Here is a 10,836-nt window from a genome sequence, read left to right as displayed (position 1 = left end):
TCACCAAAGTTGAAATGAAGGAAAAAATCTTAAGGGCAGCCAGAGAGAAAGGTCGGGTTACCCACAAAGGGAAGCCCATCAGACTGACAGCAGATCTCTCGGCAGAAACTCTACAAGCCAGAAGAGAGTGGGGGCCAATATTCAACGTTCTTAAAGAAAAAGTCAAAAAACAGACATTGGTGAGAATGCACAGAAAAGGGAGTTCTTATACACTTTTGATGGGAACATAAACTAGTACAACCACTATGGAAAGTACTATGGAGATTTGTCAAAAACTAAAAATAGAATCACCGTTCAATCTAGCAATCCTATTACTGGGTATCTACCCAAAGAAAAAGAAATCAATATATCAAAAAGACACCTGCAGTTGCATGTTTACTGCAGCACTAGTTACAATATCTAAGAGACGGAATCGTAAGTGTCCATCAGCAAATGAATGGATAAATAAAATGTGCCATATCTGCACAATGGAATAATATTCAGCCATTAAAAAGAGAAAAATGACATCATTTGCAGCAACATGGATGGAATTGAAGGTCATTATTGTAAGTTAAATAAACCAGGCACAAAAAGACAAGAATCACATGTTCTCACTTATATATGGGATCTAAAAATTTTCAACACATGGAGGTAGAGAGTAGAAAAATAGATAACAGAGACTGGAAAACAAATGTGGTGGTGCATTTCCTGGATGTTCTTTTTGCCTCAGATATTCCAGATTTGAAGCTGAAAAAGCTGGCAACCTGGAAACAGATAAAGTCACACAAAACAGCTCCAAAATAAGACTGGACTCAAAATCAGCTAAAGGACCAGGTCAAAAGCAGCCTAGAATGATTTTTAGATAATAACCAGTGCATTGCAGCCAAACACCAGAGAAAAAAATGGTAGTTTCACCCCACTCTCATCACCAAAGACTAAGTGAAGAGCCTATACTTCCATCCTTGGGAGGCTGCAAGAAGGGACCCCAGCAACCACCAAGGTTTTGTCAGAGAAGGCCAACTAGGGAGCTGAGACTTTCATTCCCACTGGCCAGTAATGAGGTGATCACCTCCATTTCCACTTCCACATATGGTGTCAAAGAAGACCATATGGGCATCCTGGCCTTCAACCTTCACCAGGAAGTAGCAAATAAACCCCAAGCAAACATAAAAAGGAAATAATGAAGATAAAAGCAAAAAGCAATTAAACTGAAACAGAAGAATAGTACAGAAAAAGCAATAAAACAAAAAGCTAGCACTTTGAAAATGTCAATACAATTAGCAAACCTATAGCAAGACTGACAGAGAGAAAGAGAGAGAAGACACAAATTATTAATATCAGATATCCAAAGGATATTTGAAGACATCAAAAGGAATACTACTAACAACTCCGCATACACAAATTTGAAAACTTAGACAAAATTGACAAATTTTTTTGAAAAACACAAACCACCTGACAAAGATGCTTTACTTGGCCAAGCTTTAGTGAGGCTTCTAAACCTTCTGCTAGGCCCATCTGTGTACTTCCTTGTAAAGTCCAATTTTAGCAAAGAACACTGCTAAGTCATTTTGAAAAGAATCCCCCATGTTCCATATGCAATCAGGCTCCTCACCCTCTACCATCCTCCAAGTGATGTCTGATTACCCTGGCTTGCCTTCAGCAAGAATACTGTTAGGTTGGTTTAGCGAGAATCCCCTCGACTCCTGATGTTTCCTCTTAGTAATTTTCCATCCACTGACCCCTACAATGCTCCTTGACTATAAATTTCTCCTTGCTTATGCTGTATGCAGAGTTGAGCCAATGTCTCTCCCCTGCTGCAAGACCTTATTGCAATGGTCCCTATACCCATCACAGTGGTCCTGAATAAAGTTTTCCTTACTATGCTTTACAAGTATCATTGAATAATTTTTCTTTAACACATTACAATTCATCCAATATGAAATTGAAATTTTGAATAGCCTTATAACTGTTAAGAAAATTGAATTTGTAATTTTAAAAACTCCTCAAGAAGAAATCTTTAGGACCAGATGTTTTCACCAGAGAATTCTACCAAATGTTTAGAGAATAGTTAACATTGATTCTACACAATAATTCTAGAAAATAAAAAAGAAGGGAACACATTTTATAACATTCTATAAAAGAGAAAGGAACACTTCCCAATTCATTTAATTAAGCTGGCATTACTGTGATACCAAAGCCAGACAAAGACACTACAGAAAAGTAAAATACCAATACTTCTCATTAATACAGATGCAAAAATCTTCAAAATAATATTCTGTTTTGGGGTTTTCTCTTTAAAGATGGGGTCTCACTATGTTGCCCAGGCTGAATTCAAACTTCTAGAGTCAAGTGATGCTCCCGCTTCAGCCCCCGGAGTAGCTGGCACTACAGGTGCACACCATACCTAGCCCAACAATATTAGCACATAGAATTCATCAATATATAAACAGATTATACATCATTGCCAAGTGGGAGGCTTCAATATTTAAAGTGCAATCAGTGTAACCCATTATATTAGCAGATAAGAAGAACAAAAAAAAAAAATCACAAAAATCAATGCAGAAAAAGCAGTGACATAATTCAACACCTACTCATGACTTTAATTTTTTTTCAGAAAATTTAGAGGGGAGACCAGGTGTGATGGCTTACACCTGTAATCCCAGCACTTTGGGAGGCCAAGATAAATGGATCACTTGAGGCCAGGAGTTCGGGACTAGCCTGGCCAATAAGTCAAAACCCCATCTCCACTAAAAATACAAAAATTAACTAGGCATGGTGGTGCACACCTGTAATCCCAGCTGTTTGGGAGAGTGAGGCACGAGAATCGGTTGAACCTGGGAGGCAGAGGCTGCAGTAAGCCAAGATCACACCACTGCACTCCAGCCTGGGTGACAGAGTGAGACTTGGTCTTGAAAAAAAAAGAACAGAAGGAAATGTCTTCAACTTGATGAACAGTATCTAACAACACAATCTGCCGTTAATATTATACTTAATATTGAATACTTCCCTTACAAGATTGGAACAATGAAAGGATGTCTTATTCAGCATAGTACTGGAAGTTCTAGCCAGAGCAACAGGCGAGAAAAAGAAATAAAAGACATATATATATCACAAAGAAATAAATAAAAGTGTTTGAAGGTTACATGATTGTCAACTTGGAAAATGGCAAGGAATCTATCAAAAAAAACCTCATAAAATAAATGACTTCAGCAAGGTCACAGAATATAAGAAAACATACAAAATAAGTTATGTTTCTACATACTAGCGATGAACATGTGAACAACAAAATTAATAATTCAATACCATTTATAATTGCTCAAAAGATAAATATTTAGGTGCAAATCTAGCAAAACATGTATAGGACATATGTGCTAAAAGCTGCAAAACTAATAAAAAGAAAAGAAAAAGGAGAGAAGAGGAAGCAGGAGAGAGTGAAGGAAAGGATAGGAAAAAAGAAGGAAAGGAAAGAAGAGAGGGAGAGAGGGAGGGAAGGAAGGCAGAGAGGAAAGGAGAGAGAGAGAGCTAAATAAGTGGAAAGGTGTACTATACTAATAGATTAAAAGACTAAATCAATAGATACCAATTCTCCTCAAACTGATGTACAGGTTTAACATAATTTATATAAAAATCCCAGCAATATCCTTTTATATATAGACAAGATTATTCTAAAATTTATATGAAAAGTAAAAGGAACTAGAATAGTAAAACAATTTTGAAAGAGAAAAATAAAGTGTAAAAAATCATCTACCAAACTTCAAGATTTATAATGTAGCTACAGTAATCAGGACTGTGATATTGCCAGAGTGATAAGCACAATCGAACAGAACAAAGAACCCAGAAATAAACTCTTAAATATGCTCAACTGGTTTTTGACAGAAGTACAAAGCAATTCAATGAATTGCTCAATAAATGGTGCTCAGAAACTAGACATCCATAAGCAAAACAAGAAAAGAAACATAAACAAAAATTAATCCAAATGGGTTATAGAATTAGATGTAAATTATAAGACATAAAATTTTAAGAAAAATATAGGGAAAAAGTATTCAGGATGTAGGCCTAGGCAAGGGTTCTTATACTTGACACTAAAAACATGATCTATTTTTTTAAAAACTTGATGAATTAGACTCCATCAACACTAAAAACTTCTCTGCAAAAGACTCCATTAAAAGAATAGAAAGACAAGTTACAACCTTGGCGAAAATATTTGCAAACCACATTATTGAAAAAGGACAAGTATGTAATGAACTCTCAAATCTCAACAGAAAAAAAAAAACAGACATTTCATCAAAGAAGATATACAGATGGAAACCTACATATGAAAATATGTTTCACATCATTAGCTATTAAGGAAATAAAATTAGGAATGTGATGAGTACTGTATGCCTATCAGAATAGCTAAAATGAAAATAGTGACAATATCAAATGCTGGTGAGAATGTGAAGAAACTGTGTATTAGGTCATTTTCAAGCTGCTGATAAAGAAATACCCAAGACTGGCAATTTACAAGAGAAAGAGGTTTAATGGCCTTAGTTCCATGTGACAGGGTGACAGGGAGGCCTCACAATCATGGTGGAAGGTGAAAGGCACGTCTCACATGGCAGCAGACAAGAGAAGAGAACTTGTGCAGAGAAACTCCTCTTTATAAAACCATCAGATCTCATGAGACTTATTCACTATCATGAGAATAGCACAGAAAAGATCCGCCCCCATGATTCAATTACCTCCCACCAGGTCCCTCTTACGACGTGTGAAAATTGTGGGAGTTACAATTCAAGGTGAGATTTGGGTGGGGACACAGCTAAACCATATCAAACAGGATCACATGTACATTGCTAGTGTGAATATAAAATGGTATAGCCTCTGGAAAACAGTTTGGCAGTTTCTTAAAAAAACTGCACATGCAGTGTTCATATGACCCAGGAACTGCACTGCTATCCCAGAGAAATGAAGACTTACGCTCATACAGAAAGAAATCTACATGGATTTTTATTGCAGCTTTATTTGTAATTGCAAAAAACTGGAAACAACCCAGATGTCCTTCAACGGGTAAATGGTTAAAAAAAAAAAAAACTGGGGTATATCCATATCATGTAATACTACACAGAAATAAAAAGGAACAAACTACCAATGCATACAATTTGAGTGAATCTCCAGAGAATTTTGCTAAGTGAGAAAACAAATCCAAAAAGTTATATACTGTATGATTCCATTATATAAGATTCTTGAAGTGACAAACTTAAAGAAAGGGAGACTAGCTTAGTATTTGCCAGGAGCTAAGGAAGGTATTTAAGTGGAAGGGAAATGGCTATAAAAGGACAACATGGGGGATTTGTTGTGGTGATGGAAATGCTCTGTATCTAAACTGTATCAATGTCCACATGCAGATTATAATATTGTTGAAAACTATTGTATCATAGTTTTGCAAGGTATTACCAGGGGATAATGGGTAAAGTATATACAAGGTCTCTCTGTATTATGTCTCACAACTGAATGTGAACCCACAATTATCTCACAACAAAATGTTTAAGTAACACACACAATATATATATAAATAGTTTGCCAAGACGCTGCACCTTTTTCTTTCAGATAAACATATAGACCTGTTTTATTTAGGTGACTACTTAATCTATTCACTCATTTATTTTTTTATTTCAACTTTTATTTTAGATACAGGGGTAAATGTGCAGGTTTGTTATATAGGTATATTGGACCAAGGTAGTGAGCATAGTATTCAGTAGATACTTTTTTAACCCATGCATCACCCCCTACCTCCCCAACTAGTAGTCCACAGTGTCTCCTCCCTTGTTTTTGTCCATGTGTGCTTAATGTTTAGCTCCCACTTATAAGTGAGAACATGTAGTATTTAGTTTTCTGTTCCTGAGTTAATTCACTTATGATTATGGCCTGCAGCTCCATCCATGTTGCTGCAAAGGACATGATTTTGTTCTTTTTTATGAAAAGCCATGTCTTTATTCCTGATAATTCAGATGCTCATTAAGTTCTTGATCCTAAGTGTGAGCTTAGGGCTTCACAGCCAGATTGGTAGGCCCAAATTTGGCCAGTGTCTGACTGACAGACATTGTTTTGACTTTGAGCTAATGTCACTGGAAATGTAGTAAGCCTTGGTTATCTGTAGAGCTCACTAAATAGTATTTGTCAGCCAGTTTGTCTATTGGGGAAATTTTTTCTGATGTGATGTCATGATTTGCTATGATATTTTGAACCAAATCAATATCTCAGCAGTTTTTCCTGTATCAGCTATCATCCAAGCCCCAAACGATAGTTGTCAAACTTGGATGAATATTGGAATTGCAGAGGAGCAACTGATTCAATTGGTTGGAGCTAAGACTCAAACATTAGTATTATTTAGAAGCTTACCAGGATATCCACATACAGCCAGAGGTGAGAACCACTGATCCAAAACAAATAGACAAACAGCCACAATTACATTGAAGAGAAAATGATCAATACCCATAGATTCAAAAATAGCAGCCAAGGTTGGCAAGATGAGGAAAAATCTCCATTCTCATTCATTGCTAGAGAGAGAACAGAGTAATTTTCAAACTTTTCTGAAGGGCAATTTTGCATCTCTATGGAATTATTCATAGAAATTAATCTTACAAATCTTCTAGCAATCTGGTCTAAGGAAAATCATGGATGAGTAACAATATCCAGCTACATAATGTTAATTGCCATATTGTTTATAAAAGGTCAAGACTAATGCCAACCTAAATGTCCAATAATGAAGGACTGGATAAATAAATGATTCCATTGTGCATTGTAATCATGGAATATTACAAAGTCATCAAAAATAGAATTATAACATAATACGTAATTATGTGGAAAGATGTGAACAACACACTAAACAGTGGGAAATAAATAGATTACTAATCAGCATGCACAATATGGCCACATTTTTGTTAAATAAGCATCGTGCATTTATGCATAAAAATAGACACCCAAATGTTCTCACTGGTAATTGCAATAAGACAGGATTGGACGTATTTCTTCATGCTTGTCCATATTTTCTAAACTCCCCAAATACACATACATCAGTGAAAAAATAAAATAATAAAAGTTATTTTAAGAAGTGTACAACAAGAAAATGGCCAAAGCTATGCTCACGTACATGGATGAAAAACATGGTCCAGAGTCTATTCTGAGACTTCAACCGGGAATAGTCAAGAGTTTGTAAAAATGCTGTGGAAAGCTGTGACTGCTAAGTGAAAATCAAATATAAAATGTTCTAGTAGATGGAAGCAGGGCCCATGTCGTGAAAACCAGCTCCAAGTAATTCCAAGATGCTTCAAGTAGCATCTTTTTCAACTACCCTTAACAAGCACTTGCACAAGCACTAGTTGTTACCTCATAGCTTGACAGCTTTTCACTAATATTTATCGAGCTCCATACTATGTCCAAGGCACTGTACTCAGGTGGAAGATCCCAAATAAGTAAGATTCATTTGATTTCTCAAATGCTTTGCAGTCTAGTGCAGCAAAATTGCATTAAAAAAATTCCACATACACTTCATCCAGATTCACAAATTGCTAAAATTTGGCCACATTTGCTTTATCATGGTCTTTCCCTTCCCATATATGTATTTAATTTTTTTGTTTTACCATATGAGAATAAGTTGTAGGTATCATATTTCAGTGAATATTTTTCAAGAGTAAGGACATGTAGGTCAGGTGTAGTGGGTCATGCTTTAATCCCAACAATTTGGGAGACCGAGGTTGAAAAGTTGCTTAAGCCCAGGAGTTTGAGAACAGCCTGGACAACATAGGCATACCTCATCTCCACAAATTAAAAATATACATATATTCACCTGGCATGGTGGTACCAGCTAGTTGGTCCCAGTTACTCAAGAGGCAGAGAGGAGGATCAACTGAACCCAGCAGTTTGAGGCTACAGGGAGCCTTGATCATGCCACTGCACTCCAGCCTGGATGACAGAGTGAGACCCTGTCTGAAAAACAAAAGAAAGCAAAAACAAAAACAAAAAGGACATGCAGGTATATAACCACAGTATAATTATCAATGTCAGTGGATTTACATTGCTACAATATTTTTATCAAATTAAAGACCTTATTAAAAATTTACCAGTTGTCTCAATAATGTCCTTATTTTTTAACATATATTTCTGGTTCAGAATCCAAGCCAGGTTGACACATTGCATTTAGTTTTCATGTCCCTTTTGTCTCCTTTAATCTTCCTTGACATTTTGAAGACTATAGGCCATTTATTTTAAAGAATGTTCCTCAATTTGGGTTTGTCTGATCTTTCTCATGATTAAATTCAGGTCATAAGTTCTTGGCAGGAACACTACCTAAGTGATGTATGTCTTCCTCAGTGCATCACGTAAGAAGGTACATGACACTCTAAGAGTCAAATCAAGAACACAGTCTCATTTACAACAGCCACAAAGAAAATGAAATACCTGGAAACACAGCTAAGCAAGTAGGTGAAAGATCTCTATAAGGAGAGCTACATAACTGCTGAAAGCAATCAGAGACAAGACAAACAAATGGAAAAAATTCCATGCAAAAAATCCATATCATTAAAATCATCATACTGTTCAGAGCAATGTACAGATTCAATGTTACTCCTGTCAAACCACCAACATCATGCTTCACAAATTAGTAAAAACTATTCTAAAATTTATGTGGAACCAAAAAACAGTCCGAATAGCCAAAGCAATCCAAAGCAAAAGGAACAAAGCCAGCGACATCAAATTACTTGACTTCGACTATACCATAAGGCTACAGTAACCAAATAGTAAAGATGTGGGATCAACATAGGTGCCCATCAATGGCAGATTGGATAAAGAAAATGTGGTACATATGCACTACAGAATACTACAAACGAACATAAAAAGGAGCAAGATCATGTGCTCTGTAACAACATGGATGGAGCTAGAGGCTATAATCCTAAGTGAATTAATGCAGGAACAAAAAAACCAAATAACACATTTTTTCACTTGTAAGTGAGAGCTAAACGTTCAGCACACATGGACATTAACATGGGAACAGTAGACCCTGCAGGCTACTAGGAGAGGAGGGAGGACAGTGGACATGACTTGAAAAACTGCCTATTGGGTACTATGCTCACTATCTGGATGCAATATTCCCATTTTATAAACCTGCACATGTACCCCCTATATCTACAATAAAAGTTGAAGTCAAAAAATAAAGGCGGCACGTGATATCAGTCTGTCTCATGGAGTTCCTCCACAGCTGTCCAAAGCTCAATAAACCTTTACAACTACAATTTTGGCAATATATTTTTGGCAGAAATGTTTAATATTCCTCTTTTTTCCTTTTAAGTGTGTTTTGCTTAAACTTGAATATAAAAGAAATAAAAATTTATGTTCACACAGAAACCTATACATGAATGTTCATGGCAGCTTTATTTGTAATAGTCAAAAAGTGTTTACAGTCCAGATGTCCTTCAGCTGATTATTAGTTAAACAAACTGAGGCACATACATACCATGGAATACTACTCAGAATAAAAAAGTATAGACTAACGATACACATGACATCTTGGATGAATCTCCAATGAATTATGCTAAGTTAAAAAAAAGCCAATTGCAAAGAATTATATGATTCCACTTATATAACATTTTTGAAAGGATAAAATTATAGAAATAAAGAATAGATTAGTGTTGTTATGGGTTAAGTTGAGGGGAACCTGAGAGGTTGGTGATTGGCTATAAAAAACAACGAGGGATTTGAGTGGTGATGGAGTTGCTCAGTATCTTATTAGTCCATTCTCACACTGCTATAAAGAACTACCTGAGACTGGGTAATTTATGAAGAGAAGAGGTTTAATTGACTCACAGTTCTGCCAGCTATACAGGCAAGCATAGCTGGAAGGCCTTAGGAAACATACAATCATGGCAGAAGGCAAAAGGAAAGCAAGTGCATCTTACCATGGCAGAGCAGGAGAGAGAGAGCAAAAGGGGATGTGCCACACACTTTCAAACAACCTGATCTCATGAGAACTCACTATCACAAGAACAGCAAGGGGAAAATCCTCCCCCATGATCCAGTCACCTCCCACCAGGCCCCTCCTTCAACTTGTGGAGATTACAATTTGACATAAGATTTGAGTGGGGACAGAGCCAAACCATATCACTTGACTACAGTAGCAAATACAGCAACCTACACGTGTTATAGAACTGTATATTACTAAATACACACAGATGCAGAACTGAGTACAAGTAAAACTAGAGAAATCTGAATAAGATTGTACCACTATCAGTACCCTGGCTGTGATATTATACTATAGTTGTGCAAAATGTTAACATTGGGGGAAGCTGAGTAAAGAGCATACATGATCTCTCTTTATTATTTCTTTATAATTGTATGTGAATCTATAATTATCTCCAAAAAACTTCAATTTAAACAAATGCATCATAGCTAGTCACAGTAGAGTTCATTCATGAAAGCTGATCACCCTAACAGAATTATACAAACCAGTCATATGGTGAAATTCATGGTAGCTGTTACATAGTTTACCCCACTTGTATTTGCAGTATATTTATATTTAGGCTGCTCACTTCTGTGACACCTTTTCCAAATTTCCTCAATAATTTTTTGTTTTTCTTCTCCCGGTTTAACCAGTATAATTAGCTTTTTTGTTGGTTATTGTTAATGGCACTTTCATATCTTTGTTATTATTGTTTTATCATAAAAGAATAAAAGAAAATTGTAGGCCGGGCGCGGTGGCTCAAGCCTGTAATCCCAGCACTTTGGGAGGCCGAGACGGGTGGATCACAAGGTCAGGAGATCAAGACCATCCTGGCTAACACGGTGAAACCCCGTCTCTACTAAAAAATACAAAAAACTAGCCAGAGA

The sequence above is a fragment of the Colobus angolensis genome, unplaced genomic scaffold (genome assembly GCF_000951035.1).
Source record: "Colobus angolensis palliatus isolate OR3802 unplaced genomic scaffold, Cang.pa_1.0 Scaffold281, whole genome shotgun sequence".
Lineage (NCBI taxonomy): Eukaryota > Metazoa > Chordata > Mammalia > Primates > Cercopithecidae > Colobus > Colobus angolensis.
The sequence above is the reverse complement of the archived record's forward strand: the minus strand, read 5'-3'. Positions refer to the sequence as shown.